This window comes from Eriocheir sinensis, chromosome 17 (genome assembly GCF_024679095.1).
Source record: "Eriocheir sinensis breed Jianghai 21 chromosome 17, ASM2467909v1, whole genome shotgun sequence".
In the NCBI taxonomy this organism is placed as follows: Eukaryota; Metazoa; Arthropoda; class Malacostraca; order Decapoda; family Varunidae; genus Eriocheir; species Eriocheir sinensis.
This window is the reverse complement of record NC_066525.1, coordinates 16,429,690-16,450,361: the sequence shown is the minus strand read 5'-3', so window position 1 is coordinate 16,450,361 and position 20,672 is coordinate 16,429,690. Positions and strand designations below refer to the sequence as shown.

Below are 20,672 nucleotides of genomic sequence, written 5' to 3'. Positions count from 1 at the left end.
GACATACCAGAAGTACAGTTACGAAAAATAAAAATGTAATAATCGGCAGCGAGTCTACCCTAGTTGCCTCCAAGCAGATAATGTCGCGATGATGAAATCCCTTCATTCCCCAGTTAAAAATACATGCAAGTCAATATACTCCACGTGTGAGTATATTGATGACTCTATTATCAGGGTGGAATGTGATCTCAAAATATAAGCTGGCTTCCCACTCTTGGATTACTGCGCAATACCGATGCCCGGGTTCGATTCCGGCCCGGGGCAGACGGCGCCGAACTCAAAAAAACTCTCCATCATCTTTTCCGGACTGATGAAAAATGAGTATATGGGTAAACCTGTCGAAGGTACACTATTATTCTCTCTCTCTCTCTCTCTCTCTCTCTCTCTCTCTCTCTCTCTCTCTCTCTCTCTCTCTCTCTCTCTCTCTCTCTCTCTGGGTATTTTTCGTGTATTTTGTTTCTTTTATAAGTGACCAAAAATGTGGGGGGGCCAACCCAGGGGCCAGCTTAAAATCTGAGGGGGGGGGGCCTTTGCCCCTCCCAAAGAAACGCTCCTGCCCCTTTCCTAGCTGGACATTTATTTATTTATTTATTTATTTATCCTCATGTAAGCGAAATTTTGTTGTCACCGTTTAAAGGTCAATGAAACAGAGATGCATGAGATCCGAGGTTGCACGTGACGTCATCATCAGCGATCAGCTGATCACTTCTCAGCCGGCCGGCAAAGGCCCGCCATTTTGGGAGGCACATACTTACCGCAAGAGAGCTCCTCAGTTTTCCCCGCCGTGTTACTGTATTGGTGTTTGTGTAAGTGGCCCATCTATTACTGTGTTGGTGTGTGTGTTAGTGTCCATCTATTAATGTGTGGGTGTGGGTGTTCGTGTCCATCTGCTACTGTGTGGGTGGGTGTGTTAGTGGCCCATCTATTACTGTGTGGGTGTGGGTGTTATTGGCCCATCTGTTACTGTGTGGGTGTTAGTATCCATCTATTACTGTGTGGGTGGATGAGTTATTGGCCCGTCTATTACTGTGTTAATTGGTGTGTGTGTTAATGTCCATCTATTACTGTGTGGGTGTGGGTGTTAGTGTCCATCTATTACAGTGTGGGTGTGGGTGTTAGTGGCCCATCTATTACTGTGTGGGTGTGGGTGTTAGTGTCCATCTGTTACTGTGTTGGTGGGTGTGTTAGTGTCTATCTTACTGTGTGGGTGGGTGTGTTAGTGTCCATCTGTTACTGTGTGGGTGGGTGTGTTAGTGTCCATCTGTTACTGTGTGGGTGGGTGTGTTAGTGTCCATCTATTACAGTGTGGGTGTGGGTGTTAGTGGCCCATCTATTACTGTGTGGGTGTTAGTGTCCATCTGTTACTGTGTTGGTGGGTGTGTTAGTGTCTATCTTACTGTGTGGGTGGGTGTGTTAGTGTCCATCTGTTACTGTGTGGGTGGGTGTGTTAGTGTCCATCTGTTACTGTGTGGGTGGGTGTGTTAGTGTCCATCTATTACTGTGTTGGTGTGTATGTTAGTGTCCATCACTCCATCTGTTACTGTGTGGGTGGGTGTGCTAGTGTCCATCTGTTACTGTGTGGGTGGGTGTGTTAGTGTCCATCTGTTACTGTGTGGGTGGGTGTGTTAGTGTCCATCTGTTACTGTGTGGGTGGGTGTGTTAGTGTCCATCTATTACTGTGTGGGTGGGTGTGTTAGTGGCCCATCTATTACTGTGTTGGTGTGTACGTTAGTGTCCATCACTCCATCTGTTACTGTGTGGGTGTGGGTGTTAGTGGCCCATCTATTACTGGATCTGGATCTGGATAATAATGCGCAGGGCACCAAAGAAGGTGCATAACACGCATATAATTACTGTGTGGGTGGGTGTGTTAGTGTCCATCTGTTGCTGTGTGGGTGGGTGTGTTAGTGTCCATCTGTTACTCTGTGGGTGGGTGTGTTAGTGTCCATCTGTTACTGTGTGGGTGGGTGTGTTAGTGTCCATCTGTTACTGTGTGGGTGGGTGTGTTAGTGTCCATCTATTACTGTGTGGGTGGGTGTGTTAGTGTCCATCTATTACTGTGTGGGTGTGGGTGTTAGTGTCCATCTGTTACTGTGTTGGTGGGTGTGTTAGTGTCCATCTGTTACTGTGTGGGTGGGTGTGTTAGTGTTCATCTGTTACTGTGTGGGTGGGTGTGTTAGTGGCCCATCTATTACTGTGTGGGTGTGGGTGTTAGTGGCCCATCTATTACTGTGTGGGTGTTAGTGGCCCATCTATTACTGTGTGGGTGGGTGTGTTAGTGGCCCATCTATTACTGTGTGGGTGTGGGTGTTAGTGGCCCATCTATTATTGTGTGGGTGTTAGTGTCCATCTATTACTGTGTGAGTGTGTGTGTTAGTATCCATCTGTTACTGTGGGTGGGTGTGTTAGTGTCCATCTCTCACTGTGTGGGTGGGTGTGTTAGTGTCCATCTATTACTGTGTGGGTGTGGGTGTTAGTATCCCTCTGTTACTGTGGGTGTGGGTGTTAGTGTCCATCTCTCACTGTGTGGGTGGGTGTGTTAGTGTCCATCTATTACTGTGTGGGTGTGGGTGTTAGTATCCATCTATTACTATGTGACTGTGTGTTAGTGTCCATCTGTTACCGTGTGGGTGGGTGTGTTAGTGTCCATCTATTACTGTGTGTATGGGGTTGCTAGTGTCCATCTATTACTGTGTGGGTGGGTGTGTTAGTGGCCCATCTATTACTGTGTGGGTGTGGGTTTTAGTGTCTCTATTAATGTGTGGGTGGTGTATGTGTTAGTTTCCATCTATTACTGTGTGGGTGGGTGTGTTAGTGGCCCATCTATTACTGTTACTGATAGGTGCTACACTGCCACTCGCGGTAGATCGACAGGGGCTGCCAAGTATAGGTCAATGGGCTTTTTGCGAACCCCTTGCGTTCTTATGTTTTTGCTAAATACCGGCCGGGGATGCCCGGGGTTAAATTAGTTATATATTCATTGTTCTTATCATCAAATATATCTTGAAGTTTGATAAATGTCAAAACTGCATGTCCATCATCATTTGACAGCCTAATGAATAGTTATATAACGAAGCCTAGCCTCACTGTCCAGATTTTTTGCATATTCTCTTAGATTGTGTTATGAAAACGGGAGGCACGGGCCAGCCATCATCAGGGGGCAGGGGCTCAGCTGATCGCTCTTGCCTCCTAAAATGGCTGACAGTTGTTTTTCCTACAACAAAAGCGAAGCGGTGTGACGTCAGTGCAACCCCTTTATATTCCCTTAGCTACTTTACTTTTAACATGAGAGGATCATTGAGAGGCCTTTATAGTTATATGCGGAAGGGGCCAAATAATCATGCGAATCATCTAGAAATAAACTAATTTGCCACATAGTACTTCGATCGTCAGTTGGGAGGATAAGTATTACATGAGAAGCATAAACTTTTTTCAACACTTGAAAATCTACTCATTACCTCCCTCTATTTTCTCACTGTAGCCTACAAAATTATAGTCTAGGTAATGGTATTTATCCCTTTACAACCAGGGGCGGATACAGGGGAGGGGCCCAGGGGGCCTGGGCCCCCCAAAAAATATCCGCCCCCCAGAAAATCTCGAGTGTATGCGGATAGTGGGTACAGAACTGACTCGCTTAAAATGTGCTGCAACTATAATACGGAATGTGTCGTCAGCTGTAGGCATATGCAGGCGCGGATACGGGGGTGGGGAGCCAGATGGCGCGGGCCCCCCCACAAAAATATTAGGATAACTAAAATATTTGAAATACCCATGAATTGAGAAAACAAAATATATTTAAGATACCCCTAAAAATCTAGAGAGCTGGAGAGCGAAGCCGACCGCCACTAGCACGTGCCCCGCGCTCTTATGGGGCCCGCACTCATCTAACAATCTATATACTCGTACAGGGCCGTAGTACGCCGTACCCAGGGGGGGCGGGGGTGTCGGACGCCCTCCCCCCCCTCTGCTAAAATGTCCACTTTCTGAGAGTCAAAACTAAAACTGGTACCTTTCTGCTCCATTTCTGGAGAACTCGGGATTTTCTTTATTTATTTTCAGTATTTAAGTTACGGAATCGTATACTGAATATTAAAGAGCAAGATTTAAAGGCCTAGGAAAATATCTTTGTGACCTCATTCCTCACATGCAAGCAGAAAGTGAATTTTAGTGCAGACCACTATCATCATTCGGCACTTCGAAGAGGAAATAAGGGAAGACTCCCTTGCCTTTGTGCACGCCCATGACCTCAACGGTAAAGGCTTAGCCTGGCTACTTTTGCACACCGTTGAAGACCTCGGATTGGACATGGCCAAGTGCAGGGGACTTGGTTTCGATGGAGCAAGTGCCATGATGGGAAAATTCAAAGGGTGTGCCGCAGTACTCATCAAGAATACACCCTGGCCAAGCCAATCCACTGCTTTAACCACCGGCAGAATCTAGTACTGACGAAGGCGTGTGACGTCAAGGAAGTGAAGATCGCTCTTCAAACACTGACCGATGTGTACAACTTCGTTCATTCTTCGAATATGCGCTCTCTCCGCTTCACAAAGGTTGTCAAGCTTACCTCGGCCAAGCGCGAAAAGCTTGTTCCCCTGTGCCCTACCAGGTGGATTGAGAGGCATGACGCAGTGCTGGTTTTCGTTGAATGCCTGTCATCACTGTTTTTCTCTAGGAAGAACTTGACGCCACCGCTGGGCTCCTCATCGCTATACGTGTTCCCCGCTTTCTCGTTGGACTGGTTGTAGTGGAGTGCATATTGGCGCATACTCTCGAGCCGAGCCGAAATCTTCAGAGAAAAGATGGCGACCTGGGGCGGGATTCATCAAACCCTTTACCGGACCTCTGTCTGGTAAGTTTCGCGGTATCTCCGCCCACAAGGTAAATCTGCATTCATCAACCACTTACCGGAGCCGTGATAAGGCCAAAAGTTACCGCGGCTCCGAGCACCCGTAACTGAGTTACCGCAGGCGTGGTAAGTGCTTAGACACTGCCGCGCCTCATGTTCGGAGGGGATTTTGAGCCTATGTATTTTTTACCTCGTGACGTGCCCTACACCATCTGAAGCAGAAAAGCATGCAGATTTAGGATCTGGGCTTATAGAAGCGATGTGACGAAAACCAGCTGAGTACGAAGGAGTTGAAGAGAAATAAATGCAAGAAAATGTGTACTCCCTATTCATTTAACTTTGATTTTCGTATGTGTATTTACACATTATTGTTACAATTGTATGCTAGTGTGATGTGTAGATGATGGTGGTCTCCATTTTTCTCAAAAATGAATGTTGGGGTCAGGAAACGGGGTGGGAGTGAGGTGTGTGAAGTCGTCGGTTTGGGATGAACTGGGCAGACCCGTGCACGGCCTCAGGCCGGCTTCACTTGCAGGCCGCACTCTATAGTATGTAAGTCTGTGGAACTGTCCACCCACATGACTTTTCTCTACTTGTTAAAACACTGCAGAAGGAATAGTGTTCTGTCTGTGACAGTCACCTCCCGTCTCATGGAACTGTCCACCACATGACTTTTTTCTACTTGTTAAAACACTGCAGAAGGAATAGTGTTCTGTCTGTGACAGTCACCTCCCGTCTCATGGAACTGTCCATCCACATGACTTTTCCCTACTTGTTAAAACACTGCAGAGGGAATAGTGTTCTGTCTGTGAGTCACCTCCCGTCTCAAGTCTCCAATATTCTTGCTGTGGAGTTTAATGTCGTAAAATTTTGCTCTGACCTCCTCCACACTACTCACGAAGCCACTCATCACGCCATTCACCTCAGCAGCCACAGCTTCCCACGCCCACGCCCATTGCTTGGCTGCACCAGTGAGGCGTGATGACAATGGCCCCCTAGCCAGTTTTGGTTGCGAGGGGTGAGTATGGGCGAACATTAGTGATAGCGAGGCACGCAGCTGGCGTTGGCGACGGAAAACTATGTAGGTAACATACACAAATGTTCAGAATATTGCTAGGCTACATAAGCGAGTATATTTTTATTTCAAGAATAAATATACAAGTAACAACGCATCTAATTGAGGGATCACCACGCTAATTGTTTGTTTTAAGACAGTGTTTACGCCTGTACAATACACATGTCTTGATTTTGAAGTCTGTGTATTAGTAAACAAACGACACGTGAAAGCTGAAATACAGCATCAAAGGTCGCACGTGATTGGCTGTCCAGCCCAACCAATCGTTGCTAGGGTGCGAGTTACCGGAGCGTTACCATACCGTTGATGAATGCCGTGTTTGAAAGATGCCGCAGCTCTGGTAGCGCTCCGGTAAATGTGAGAGATACCAGAGGCGTGGTTGGTAAGATTGATGAATCCGGGCCCTGGTGTCAGCCTATGCCACGATTCGTGGCATCGAGACCATTTTTGCCAAGTTCAGAGCAGATGCTGAGAATCATTTCCACGACGTGTTCATGAAAGCGGAAGAGTTTTTGGTCGAGGTGGGGTCATCGCATGACACCATCCCTGTACCACGACTCTGTGGACGACAGATCCAGCGATCAAATGTTCCGTGGGAGAATGCTGAGGAGTACCTACTACCGCCGGGCGGTGTACATTCCGTTCGTGGACCACGTCTTGGCTGAGTTGAAGAGTCGGTTCGGCGACGAAACAGTGCCTGTCGCACTTCAGCTCAAGCAACTCCTAAAAGGCCCCGAAACGGACGTTGCAGCTGTGCTACAAGCGGCGAAGCTCTACGAGCTCGACATCGCATCCCTGACACTCGTGAAGGCGGAAGTGGAGCGCTGGGCATTATCTGTTACGGTCTTCCAAACTCTCAAAGAAGCCCAGGCACACGCCAGCACTAGCATGTTCCCCAATCTCGCCATTCTCTTGAAAACTCTGTTGACGCTTCCAGTTTCCAACGCGGAAGCCGAGAGGTCTTTCTCAGCATTGAAAAGGCTGAAAACCTATCTGAGGAGTACCGTCGGCCAAGAGCGCCTGAACGGACTTGCCCTGCTCTGTGTCCACTATGATATCCCCATATCAGTCGAGAGTTCGGCGAATTCGGCGAAAAAAACCGCCGACTACTCTTTGCTTAGTGAGGCACTTGTTGAATACTTGGGAATTTGTAAATATATTTCTTTAGATCAGCCAATCTTTGCAAATGTGTTACCTCAATCCCATGTAAAAGAAGCCCTATAAGAATTCCTTTTTATCTTCAGCTGTGTCTAATTTTACATATTAACTTTTTTGTAAAGGTTAGGTTTGTAATTTATATATGACCTGTATTATGATCACCCTTGCCGCTTACATATCGAAATAAACGTTTAGTTTTCTTCGAATGCTCGTATGGTGATGATTTCTACCTGCTCAGACCTGTCTTTTCACTGGTTGGATGTACAATTTGAATTGTTTCTTTCATTTGTCACATATACGTTGATTGCTCGGGAGCTGCGGATTTTAAGCAAAGAACCGCCATCACTATCCATTGGTCTTCACTGTTTTGAGGCTGTCGCTAACTTATGAAATTTTACCATTGGGCCCCCCCCAAAGTGATTTTCTGGATCCGCCCCTGTTTACAACACTCCGGTGGTTAAACTTTTTTGTTCTCTCATATCACGCTACTCGACCATTCGATCCCGTCAGCTAGGCCAGTGACGCGGCTGCCAGCAGTAGTCAATGACTACTGCTGGGAGAATCAAGAACTAGGAGATGAGAACTAGGACACGGAGCAAAAGAGGCGAAGAAAATAATAGAGACGGGGCGAGTGAAGACATACCGGGAGACGTTGAGCTCAGAACTTAAAGAACAACAAAAGAAAATAGGAGAGTAAGGAAAGATCAGAGGATGTAAGTGAACGGCTAACAATAGTATTAAGAGGCAGACAGGCGGTTGATAGAGCACTGAAGGGAAGGGAAGGAAAGGAAAGGAAAGAGAACGGATGGGAAGAGAAGGGAAGGAAAGGAAGGGAAAGAAAGGAAAGGAAAGGAAAAATAAGAGAAAGGATGGGAAGGGAAGGGAAGGCAAGCGAAAGGAAGGGAAAATAGAGATGAACGTAAGAGTATAATGTGAATAAAGTTTTTCGAGCATGGCAAGGCAGGAAGGAATAAAGGAGGTGTTGCAGAGAAAGGGAAAGCGGGAGAAAAAAATAACTGATACAGAGAGAGAGAGAGAGAGAGAGAGAGAGAGAGAGAGAGAGAGAGAGAGAGAATGGAAGAGGAAAAAAAGAAAAAGAAAAAAAGAAAATAGATAAGAAAAATATGACAGCAAAAATGAAATAAAGAGAAGGATTGGTAATTGGACGGGTAGATAGGGGAAGAGTTGATAATATGACTGGTGGAAAGGGGAAAGGTTGGTAATGGGACTGGTGAATAGGGAAAGGATTGGTAATGAGACTGGTGGAGAGAGGAAGGGCTTATAATGAGACTGGTGGATAGGGGAAGGGTTAGTAGTGGGACTGGTGGAGAGGGGAAGGATGTGTAATGAAACTGGTAGATAGGGGAAGGGGTGGTAATGGGCCTGGTGGAGAGAGGAAGGGTTGGTAATGGGACTGGTGGATAGGGGAAGGGTTGGTAATGGGACTGGTGGTTAGGGGACGGATTGGTAATCAGACTGGTGGAAAGGGGAAGTGTTGGTAATGGGACTGTTGGATAGGGGAAGGATTGGTAATGGTAATGGTCGATAGGGGAAAGATTGGTAATGGTACTGGTGGAGAGGAGAAGGATTGGTAATGGGACTGGTGGAGAGGGAAAGGGTTGGTAATGATACTGGAGGAGAGGGGAAGGATTGGTATTGGGACTGGTGGATAGGGAAGGGTTGGTAATGGCACTGGTGGATAGGGGAATGATTGGTAATGGGACTGGTGGAGAGGGAAAGGGTTGGTAATTGAACTGGTGGATAGGGGAAGGATTGGTAATGGGACTGGTGGATAAGGGAAGGGTTGGTAATGGAACTGGTGGAAAGGGGAAGGGTTGGTAATGGGACTGTTGGATAGGGGAAGGATTGGTAATGGTAATGGTCGATAGGGGAAAGATTGGTAATGGTACTGGTGGAGAGGAGAAGGATTGGTAATGGGACTGGTGGAGAGGGAAAGGGTTGGTAATGATACTGGAGGAGAGGGGAAGGATTGGTATTGGGACTGGTGGATAGGGAAGGGTTGGTAATGGCACTGGTGGATAGGGGAATGATTGGTAATGGGACTGGTGGAGAGGGAAAGGGTTGGTAATTGAACTGGTGGATAGGGGAAGGATTGGTAATGGGACTGGTGGATAAGGGAAGGGTTGGTAATGGAACTGGTGGAAAGGGGAAGGGTTGGTAATGGGACTGGTGGATATGGGAAGGATTGGTAATGGGACTGGTGGATAGGGGAAGGATTGGTAATGGGAGTGGTGGATAGGGGAAGGGTTGGTAATGGGACTGGTGTATAGGGGAAGGATTGGTAATGGGACTGGTGGATAGGGGACGGGTTGGTAATGGGACTGGTGGAGAGGGGAAGGGTTGGTAATGGAAATGGTGGATAGGGTAGGGGTTGGTAATGGGACTGGTGGAGAGGGGAATGGTTGGTAAAGGGACTTGTGGATAGGGGACGGGTTGGTAATGGGACTGGTGGATAGGGGAAGGATTGGTAATGGGACTGGTGGATAGGGGACGGGTTGGTAATTGAACTGGTGGATAGGGGAAGAATTGGTAATAGGACTGGTGGTTAGGGGAAGGGTTGGTAATGGAACTGGTGGAAAGGGGAATGGTTGGTAATGGAAATGGTGGATAGCGGAAATATTGGTAATGGGACTGATGGATAGGGAAAGGGTTGTTAATGGGACTGTTGGATCGGGGAAGGATTGGTAATGGGACTGGTGGAGAGGGAAAGGGTTGGTAATGGGGCGGGGGGATAGGGGATGGGTTGGTAATGAAACTGGTAGATAGGGGAAGGGTTGGTAATGGGACTGGTGGATAGGGGACGGATTGGTAATGGAATTGGTGGATATGGGAAGGATTGGTAATGGGACTGGTGGATAGGGGAAGGATTGGTAGAGACTGGTGGATAGGGGAAGGATTGGTAATGAGACTGGTAGAGAGGGGAAGGGTTGGTAATGGGACTGATGGATAGGGGAAGGATTGGTAATGGGACTGGTGCTGAGGGGAAGGGTTGGTAATTGGACTGATGGATAAGGAAAGGATTGGTAATGGGACTGTTGAGGAGGGGAGGAGTTGGTAATGGACCTGGTGGATAGGGGAGGGGTTAATAATGGGACTGGTGGAGAGGGGAAAGGTTTGTAATGGGACTGGTAGATAGGGGAAGGATTGCTAATGGAACTGGTGGAGAGGGAAAGGGTTGGTAATGGGACTAGTGAAGAGGGGAAGGGTTGGTAATGGAACTGGTGGATAGGGGAAGGATTGGTAATTGCACTGGTGGATAGGGGAATGGTTGTTAATGGGACTGGTGGATAGGGGAAGGATTGGTAATGGGACTGGTGGATAGTGGACGGGTTGGAAATGGGACTGGTGGAGAGGGGAAGAGTTGGTAACTGGATTGGTGGATAGAGGACGGGTTGGTAATGGGTCTGGTGGAGAGGAGAAGGGTTGATAATGGGACTGGTGGATAGGGGACGGGTTGGTAATGGGACTGGTGGAGAGGGGAATGGTTGGTAAAGGGACTGGTGGATAGAGGACGGGTTGGTAATGGGACTGGTGGATAGGGGAAGGTTTTTCAATGGGACTGGTGGATAGGGGACGGGTTGGTAATGGGATTGGTGGATAGGGGAAGGTTTGGTAATGGGAATGGTGGATAGGGGAAGGGTTGGTAATGGAACTGGTGGATAAGTTAAGGGTTGATAATGGGACTGGTGGATAGAGGAAGGATTGGTGATGGGACTGGTGGGTACGGGAAGGGTTGGTAATGGAACTGGTGGATAGGGGATGGATTGGTAATGGGACCGGTGGATAGGGGAAGGACTGATAGTGGAACTGGTGGATAAGAGAAGGATTGGTAATGGGACTGGTGGATAGGGGAAGGGCTAGTAATGGGACTGGTTGAGAGGGGAAGGTTTGGTAATAGGACTGGTGGATATGGAAAGGGCTAGTAATGGGACTGGTGGATAGGGGAAGGTTTGGTAATAGGACTGGTGGATAGGGAAAGGATTGGTAATGGGACTCTTCGAAAGGGGAAGGGTTGGTAATAGGACTATTGGATAGGGGAAGGATTGGTAATGGGACTGGTGGATAGGGGAAGGGTTAGTATTGGGACTGGTGGAGAGGGGAAGGATTGGTAATGGGATTGATGGAGAGGGGAAGGGTTGGTAAACGGACTGATGGATAGGGGAAGGGTTGGTAATGGGAAGGGTGGATAGGGGAAGGGTTCGTAATGGTACTGGTCGATAGGGGAAGGATTGGTAATGGGACTGGTGGAGAGGGGAAAGGTTGGTAACGGGACTGGTGGATAGAGGAAGGGTTGGTTATGGGACTGGTGGATAGGGGAAGGGTTGGTAATGGGACTGGTGGATAGGGAAAGGGTTGGTAATGGGACCTGTGGATAGGGGAAGGATTGGTAATGGGATTGGTAGAGAGGGGAAAGGTTGGTAATGGGACGGGTGGAGAGGGGAAGGATTGGTAATTGGACGGGTGGATAGGGAAAGAGTTGATAATATGACTGGTGGAAAGGGGAAAGGTTGGTAATGGGACTGGTGAATAGGGAAAGGATTGGTAATGAGACTGGTGGAGAGAGGAAGGGCTTATAATGAGACTGGTGGATAGGGGAAGGGTTAGTAGTGGGACTGGTGGAGAGGGGAAGGATGTGTAATGAAACTGGTAGATAGGGGAAGGGGTGGTAGTGGGCCTGGGGGAGAGAGGAAGGGTTGGTAATGGGACTGGTGGATAGGGGAAGGGTTGGTAATGGGACTGGTGGTTAGGGGACGGATTGGTAATCAGACTGGTGGAAAGGGGAAGTGTTGGTAATGGGACTGTTGGATAGGGGAAGGATTGGTAATGGTAATGGTCGATAGGGGAAAGATTGGTAATGGTACTGGTGGAGAGGAGAAGGATTGGTAATGGGACTGGTGGAGAGGGAAAGGGTTGGTAATGATACTGGAGGAGAGGGGAAGGATTGGTATTGGGACTGGTGGATAGGGAAGGGTTGGTAATGGCACTGGTGGATAGGGGAATGATTGGTAATGGGACTGGTGGAGAGGGGAAGGGTTGGTAATTGAACTGGTGGATAGGGGAAGGATTGGTAATGGGACTGGTGGAGAGGGAAAGGGTTGGTAATAATACTGGAGGAGAGGGGAAGGATTGGTATTGGGACTGGTGGATAGGGAAGGGTTGGTAATGGCACTGGTGGATAGGAGAATGATTGGTAATGGGACTGGTGGAGAGGGGAAGGGTTGGTAATTGAACTGGTGGATAGGGGAAGGATTGGTAATGGGACTGGTGGATAAGGGAAGGGTTGGTAATGGAACTGGTGGAAAGGGGAAGGGTTGGTAATGGGACTGGTGGATATGGGAAGGATTGGTAATGGGACTGGTGGATATGGGAAGGATTGGTAATGGGACTGGTGGATAGGGGAAGGATTGGTAATGGGAGTGGTGGATAGGGGAAGGGTTGGTAATGGGACAGGTGTATAGGGGAAGGATTGGTAATGGGACTGGTGGATAGGGGACGGGTTGGTAATGGGACTGGTGGAGAGGGGAAGGGTTGGTAATGGAAATGGTGGATAGGGTAGGGGTTGGTAATGGGACTGGTTTAGAGGGGAATGGTTGGTAAAGGGACTTGTGGATAGGGGACGGGTTGGTAATGGGACTGGTGGATAGGGGAAGGATTGGTAATGGGACTGGTGGATAGGGGACGGGTTGGTAATTGAACTGGTGGATAGGGGAAGAATTGGTAATAGGACTGGTGGTTAGGGGAAGGGTTGGTAATTGAACTGGTGGAAAGGGGAATGGTTGGTAATGGAAATGGTGGATAGCGGAAGGATTGGTAATGGGACTGATGGATAGGGAAAGGGTTGTTAATGGGACTGTTGGATCGGGGAAGGATTGGTAATGGGACTGGTGGAGAGGGGAAGGGTTGGTAATGGGGCTGGTGGATAGGGGATGGGTTGGTAATGAAACTGGTAGATAGGGGAAGGGTTGGTAATGGGACTGGTGGATAGGGGACGGATTGGTAATGGAATTGGTGGATATGGGAAGGATTGGTAATGGGACTGGTGGATAGGGGAAGGATTGGTAATGAGACTGGTGGATAGGGGAAGGATTGGTAATGAGACTGGTGGAGAGGGGAAGGGTTGGTAATGGGACTGATGGATAGGGGAAGGATTGGTAATGGGACTGGTGCTGAGGGGAAGGGTTGGTAATGGGACTGATGGATAGGGAAAGGATTGGTAATGGGACTGTTGAGGAGGGGAGGAGTTGGTAATGGACCTGGTGGATAGGGGAGGGGTTAATAATGGGACTGGTGGAGAGGGGAAGGGTTTGTAATGGGACTGGTAGATAGAGGAAGGATTGCTAATGGGACTGGTGGTGAGGGAAAGGGTTGGTAATGGGACTAGTGAAGAGGGGAAGGGTTGGTAATGGAACTGGTGGATAGGGGAAGGATTGGTAATTGCACTGGTGGATAGGGGAATGGTTGTTAATGGGACTGGTGGATAGGGGAAGGATTGGTAATGGGACTGGTGGATAGTGGACGGGTTGGAAATGGGACTGGTGGAGAGGGGAAGAGTTGGTAACTGGATTGGTGGATAGAGGACGGGTTGGTAATGGGACTGGTGGAGAGGAGAAGGGTTGATAATGGGACTGGTGGATAGGGGACGGGTTGGTAATGGGACTGGTGGAGAGGGGAATGGTTGGTAAAGGGACTGGTGGATAGAGGACGGGTTGGTAATGGGACTGGTGGATAGGGGAAGGTTTTTTAATGGGACTGGTGGATAGGGGACGGGTTGGTAATGGGATTGGTGGATAGGGGAAGGTTTGGTAATGTGAATGGTGGATAGGGGAAGGGTTGGTAATGGAACTGGTGGATAAGTTAAGGGTTGATAATGGGACTGGTGGATAGAGGAAGGATTGGTGATGGGACTGGTGGGTACGGGAAGGGTTGGTAATGGAACTGGTGGATAGGGGATGGATTGGTAATGGGACCGGTGGATAGGGGAAGGATTGATAGTGGAACTGGTGGATAGGGGAAGGGTTGGTAATGGGACTTGTGGATAGGGGAAGGACTGGTAATGGGACTGGTGGATAGTGGAAGGATTGGTAATTGGACTGGTGGAGAGGGGTAGGGTTGGTGATGGGACTGGTGGATAGGGGAAGGGTTGGTAATGGGACTGGTGGAGAGGGGACGGGTTGGTAATGGGATTGGTGGATAGGGGATGGGTTGGTAATGGGACTGGTGGATAAGGGAAGGATTGGTAATGGGACTGTAGGAGAGGGGAAGTGTTGGTAATAGGACTGGTGGAGAGGGGAAGGATTGGTAATGGGTCTGCTGGATAGGGGAAGGGTTGGTAATGGGACTGGTGGATAGGGGACGTATTGGTAATGGGACTGGTGGATAGGGGAAGGGTTGGTAATGGGACTGGTGGAGAGGGGAAGGGTTGGTAATGGGACTGGTGTAGAGGAAGAGGGTTGGTAATGGGACTGGTGGATAGGGGAAGGATTGGTAATGGGACTGGTGGAGAGAGGAAGGGTTGGTAGTGGGACGGGTGGATAGGAGAAGGGTTGATAATGGGACTGGTGGAGAGGGGAAGGGTTGGTAATGGGACTGGTGGATAGGGAAAGGATTCGTAATGGGCCTGTTTTATTTTATTTTATTTTATTTTATTTTTTTTACATTGCGGCCTATTGCGCGGGTAGGCTTCCTCCCGGTGGATCCTGATGGTCGGTCCAAGGTTTCTTTCGGGTGGTAATGGGACTAGTGGATAGGGGAAGGATTGGTAATGGGACTGATGGATACGGGAACGATTGGTAATGGGACTGGTGGATAGGGGACGGGCTTGTAATTGAACTGATGGATAGGGGAAGGATTGGTAATGGGACTGTTGGATAGGGGAAGGGTTGGTAATGGAACTAGTGGATGGGGGAAGGGTTGGTAATGGAACTGGTGGAAAGGGGAAGGGTTGGTAATGGGACTGGTGGAAAGGGGAAGGCTTGGTAATGGGACTGAGGGTTAGGGGAAGGGTTGGTAATAGGAGTATTGGATTGGAGAAGGATTGGTAATGGGACTGGTGGATAGGGGAAGGGTTGGTAATGGGACTGGTGGATAGGGGAAGGGTTGGTAATGGGACTGGTGGATAGGGGATGGATTGGAAATGAATTTGGTGGATAGGGGAAGGGTTGGTAATGAGACTGGTGGATATGGGAAGGATTGGTAATGGGACTGGTGGGGAGAGGAAGGCTTGGTAATGGAGCTGGTGGATAGGGGAAGGCTTGGTAATGGGACTGGGGGGTTAGGGATAGGGTTGGTAATAGGACTATTGGATTGGAGAAGGATTGGTAATGGGACTTGTGGAGAGGGGAAGGGTTGGTAATGGGACTGGTGGATAGTGGATGGGTTGGTAATGAAACTGGTAGATAGGGGAAGGGTTGGTAATGGGACTGGTGGATAGGGGAAGGGTTGGTAATGGGAGTGGTGGATAGGAGAAGGGTTGGTAATGGGACTGGTGAAGAGGGGAAGGATTGGTAATGGGACTGATGGATAGGGGAAGGATTGGTAATGGGACTGGTGGAGAGGGGAAGGGTTGGTAATATGACTGGTGGAGAGCGGAAGGATTGGTAATGGGAGTGGTAGGGAGGGGAAGGATTGGTAATGGGACTGGTGGATAGGGGACGGGTTGGTAATTGGACTGGTGGATAGGGGAAGGGTTGGTAATGGGACTGGTGGAGAGGGGAACGGTTGGTAATGGGACTGGTGGAGAGGGGAAGGGTTGGTAATAGGACTGGTGGGGAGGGGAAGGATTGGTAATGGGACTGGTGGATAGGGGAATGGTTGGCAATGGGACTGATGGAGAGGGGAAGGGCTGGTAATGGGACTGGTGGATAGGGAAAGGATTGGTGATGTGACTGGTGGAGAGGGAAAGGGTTGGTAATGGGACTGGTGGATAGGGGAAGGATTGGTAATGGGGCTGGTGGAGAGGGGATGGGTTGGTAATGGGATTGGTGGATAGGGGAAGGGTTGGTAGTAGGACTGGTGGAGAGGGGAAGGGTTGGTAATGGGAATGGTGGATAGGGGAAGGATTGGTAATAGGACTGGTGGATAGGGGAAGGGTTTGTAATGGGACTGGTGGATAGGGGAAGGGTTGGTAATGGGTCTGGTGGAGAGGGGAAGGATTGGTAATGGGACTGGTGGAGAGGGGAAGGGTTTGGTAATGGGACTGGTGGATAGGGGAAGTGATAGGGAAGGGAATGGTGGATAGCGGAAGGGACTGAGAATGGACTGGTGGATAGTGGAAGGGTTGGTGATATACCCGGCGACTATAAACCCAGGCTCATAAAATATACTGCTTGACGTAATGCCATGTGAATTTGAGAGGCCATTCCGAATTTTGTTGACGTCGTGCATTGGGTGTGTATAGTGTAAGTTTAGAGAAGACTGTCTCGGATTTGTGCGAAGCTGGCGTGGGATGATGTTTTAAGCTATACAAAGTAGACAACCGAGCTGTGTGTGTGTGGGATTCGGTGTGTTGGTGTGTGTGAGTGTGAAAGACATAGAGACAGACAAAGACAGAGAAACAGGGACAGCATAACGAACCGAGAGGCAGACAACGACTTAAGCAATCATCAAAGGGCGAGACTGAGAGGTTGACAAGCAAACAAGCAGAAAGATGTTGGCTCTCCTTACTACTGGTGACGGCTACAAACTATCCTAAGGGTGCGAGGGTAAAACAAGGACAAACTCTGCCTGCAAACAATAACTAAGAAAGATGTGACATGGGGTGGCCGAAAGATAAGCTGCCAGAAGGTGCGCGGTTGGCGGGAGAATGTGCATACGAGGCAGTGAGGATGTGTAGGTAGAACCGAGATGTTACAACCAGGTGGTGATGTGTGGATGACCCTTAAATAAGTTACGATGATGGAGAGAGAGAGAGAGAGAGAGAGAGAGAGAGAGAGAGAGAGAGAGAGAGAGAGAGAGAGAGAGAGAGAGACTAATGACTTTCCTTGTTCACAGGCGCGGTGAGCAATGTTGTGTATTGTTATGATGCTGTCGGTCAGTGCAGGTAAGTGTGTGTGTGTGTGTGTGTGTGTGTGTGTGTGGTGAAAATACAACTCATTCCTCCACCCCCAACATCAACTGAAGCCTAACGTGAACTAAAAACAAACCCTCTATTAATATTTCAGCTTCTTTACAATCCTTTGATCATATTAATCATATGCGGCGTGAAAACCAGCTGATCACAAGTGCGTCAAGATCTATCGAGGTTATCCCCTGCTCAACGCGTGCTGCAAAGTCATCCCCGTATTACCCAATCACCTTTACTTTGCTATTTGCGTCGACACGGGCTTCGCGGGGGCAGCATGGCCCTTAAAGCTGTCTGTACGTACCACGGTGAACACATGGGCATGCCCGAACTGCGCCGCCTCGTCTCCTTATATGATTAATGGTGAACACGCGCGACTCTTGCTGAAAAATGAATTGGCACTGAAAAAGTCTGCAGGCCGGGCCTCCGCACGCCGGATGCGGGCCAGCCTGCCTTGTAGAAGCTCCTGCTGCCTTCGTCGCACTTCTTGGGGGAGGTTGCCTGCGGATGCGCGGTCCGCGTACGAACGGATGAGCCTGTTGGCTTCTTCCTTCGGGGTGGGATGTGCGGCAGGCCTGGGAGGTCTCCCTCCCGTTGCCCGCCGGAGGCATGACTAGAGCGTTCCGAGGCTGGTGCGCGAGCCGAAGCTCTCACACCAGCTCAGCCACTTGGTCTCCCTCTCCTCCCTGGCAACCTGTCGGGCGTGATCCACTGCTTCGCGAAGTAGCTGTAGATTTTCCTGCGTGCGGTCCCTGCGAAAGCGCTTGCGGATGGTGTTGACTCGATGGTTCATCTCCTTGACTCGGGGGCTGCGGAACCATCCGTTCTTGGTAGGCGGTCTACGACCAACTGCCTTCGGGATGGCTCTGTCGGCGGCGTCGGTCAAAGCTGCAGCAAGGTCGCGGTCGAAGCGGTCAATGTCATCAGGCTGGCTGTAGTGAAGCCACCACTTAGCCACCTCTCTACGAAAGGTGGCCCAGTTGGCCCTGTCCAGCCGCCACCTGCTCGGCCCGGCCTCCCTCGGCGGGAGGGGGACATCGAGCGTCGTCAGAATCGCAAAATGGTCGCTCGTCAAGGTCGGGTGTAGTCGCCAGTCTGCTCCGTCGGCCAACGCGGAAGAAACTAACGTGAGGTCCAGGGCGTTGCCCTGGACGTGTGTCGGCTCACCTGTGTTTAGCAGCACGGCGCCCTCAAGATCCTGGAGCAGCGTTGCCAGATGCTGCCCTGCAGTGTTGGCGTTGCTCCTGGAACCCAGCACCTCGTGGTGGGCGTTGAAATCGCCTCCAACAAGGACGCTGGCCTCTCCGGCAAGAGCGAGGAGCTCAGTGAGGTCAAGCTCACGTCTCGGCTTGCTGTATACATTGTAGACTATGACCTCCGTCCCGTTAAGGAGGAGGGTGACGGCTTGGGTCTCGACACCCTCGCCGCAGTCTATGGGGCGTTCGACCACCCTATGGGGGATGGAGTTGCTGACCAAGATCAGGCAACCTCTACCCCCAGTCTCGTCCCTGATCGGGAGATGGTGGGCCGTGTATCCGGGAAAGCGGAGGTGGCAATCCCCCCTAACCAGCGTTTCCTGTAGGAGGCAAACACTTACTTCATCCTCGATGAGAGCGGCCTGGAGCAGTCTTGTTGGCGCGGAGTCCTCGGATGTTCCACTGTAAGAACCTCAGGCCTGGGCGGCCCGGAGGTCCTCCAGCATTGGGTTCTCCTCGTCCACGGAGTTCGTCGTCGGTCGCGTCTTCCTCGGCGTCCCTGGCGTCAAGGTCAGTAGGTCGTTCTCTGCTCTCTTCAGGACAGCGTCCGTCGCCGAGGTGCGATGGGCCCCAGGGCTTGTAGCAGGTCGCAGTGCATTCTTGCCATCACTGCTTGCAGGCGCATCATCAGATCGTGCAGGTCGAAGGTCGGAGCGGTGGGGCGATAGGTGACGGTCGCTTTCCTGGTGGAATCTGGGCTGACCCAAAACGTCTTCAGCAACCCAACGTCTAGACGGCCGGGCGCGCTCATCCTCCTCGTACGGCTGAGTGGCGGGGCGGCCTCCGTCCCGGACGACGCACGCGTCTCCACTCCGGCTGAGCTGAGGTGCTCCGTCTCTGTGGGCGTGCGCCGCTCCACTGGGGCGGGAGTGGGTCCCTCCGCCGTGGTTGCTGGTCGTCTCTTCTTCTTGCGGTTCCCCCTGCGGCGGGGTGCGCTCCTTGGCCGCAGTGGCTGCTGAGCGGGTAACGGCGGATAGTCTTCCTCCGTCGGGGGCGGGGGCCGTGGTGGCGCCGTCATCTCCGTCTGGCCGTGGCCTCGCGGCTGGGGCACCGGTCCCCTCTCCGTGGTTGGAAGTCGCCGCCTCCGCTCCGCGCACCTCCGCGACCACGCTGGGTGGCTCCCGCCGCAGTTGCAGCATCTTGGCGGAGGCCGGCTGGCCTCCTCCCGTCTGGCTCCGATGCACACGATGGAGTCGTGGTTGCCCGCGCACACCGCGCAGGTTAGCCGCGACCCGCGGCAGAGCCTGGCCACGTGGCCAAACTTCTGGCACTTGAAGCACCGCGTCGGCTCCTCTACGAAAGGCCGTACGCGGTACCTGCCGAGCCAGCCGAGTGACAAGTCCTTGGGAAGCGATTCCCGGTCCATGACCAGTTCCACGTTCCTCGTGGGTAGTCTCCGTCCTTCTCTCACGACATGGCAACGCCTGACGTGAGTCACTCCGCTGTCTGTTAGTTTCCTGATGTCCTCGGCATCGTACTCGAGGGGGTACCCCACAAGCACCCCCTTCACTCTCCTCGGTACTTGATCCAGCCTCTGGAGGACAATGCCTCGAGGGCGACGAGCTACTACCTCCTCGAGAAACTCGGCCGCGGCCGCGTCCCTCGGAGTCAGGAGGAATGGCGTCGGGGTCTGGAGGTGCACAGCCGGCGCCGGGCGGCGCAGTGTCTCCAGGTGTCGCACCGCGAGGTAATCGCTGGTGCAGTCTCCCCTGTGCACTAGGCGGTACCGGGGGGGCCCCTCCGTGGGTCTCCTCCGCTCCGCTTCCCGGGGGGCAGGAGCGACCTCCACGGCTCGTGTCTGCTGCCTCTTCCTCTGCTGGACGGTCTTCCTCTTCTCTTGCGTCACAAACTCGGGGTCGGCGCTGGTAGACGATCGGTCTAGCTCTTGGTCCGAGGACTCCGGGTCCGAGAGCAGCGGTAGGTCGTCGTTCTCCAGGAACCGCTTCCTGGGTGGCTTGTGGTCCTCTGGGGACCGGTCGGCCTTCCTCTTGGGCGTGTCCAAGGAGACGGCCTCTAGGGGGGCGACGGCAGACATGTCTGTCAGACAGTGTCTATCATCCACTACACTTTTCACTGAAACACACACCTAACAGTGCACGAGCACTCGAAGCCACACCCTGTGAGCGGGCACGGCAACAAAATACTGCACTCAAGAGGCGCCTGAGCCCGAGACGCAGGCGAGCTGACGCACTGTACACAACACTGGAAGCGCACTACACAGAGCACAACACGCTCAACTCTTTGCCCACACCCTGT

General features: G+C 51.1%; 1 protein-coding gene across 1 annotated transcript in view; it reads left to right on the top strand.

Moving 5' to 3' along the window:
• Positions 1-553: 553 nt before the first annotated feature.
• The window catches only part of LOC127000025 (uncharacterized), a 32,503-nt gene continuing 12,384 nt past the window's right edge, over positions 554-20,672 (top strand). The window contains exons 1-2 of the mRNA XM_050863420.1: positions 554-806; positions 17,091-17,139. The gene's annotated coding sequence lies outside the window, so the exon portion shown is untranslated. The remainder of the gene's footprint in view (positions 807-17,090; positions 17,140-20,672) is intronic.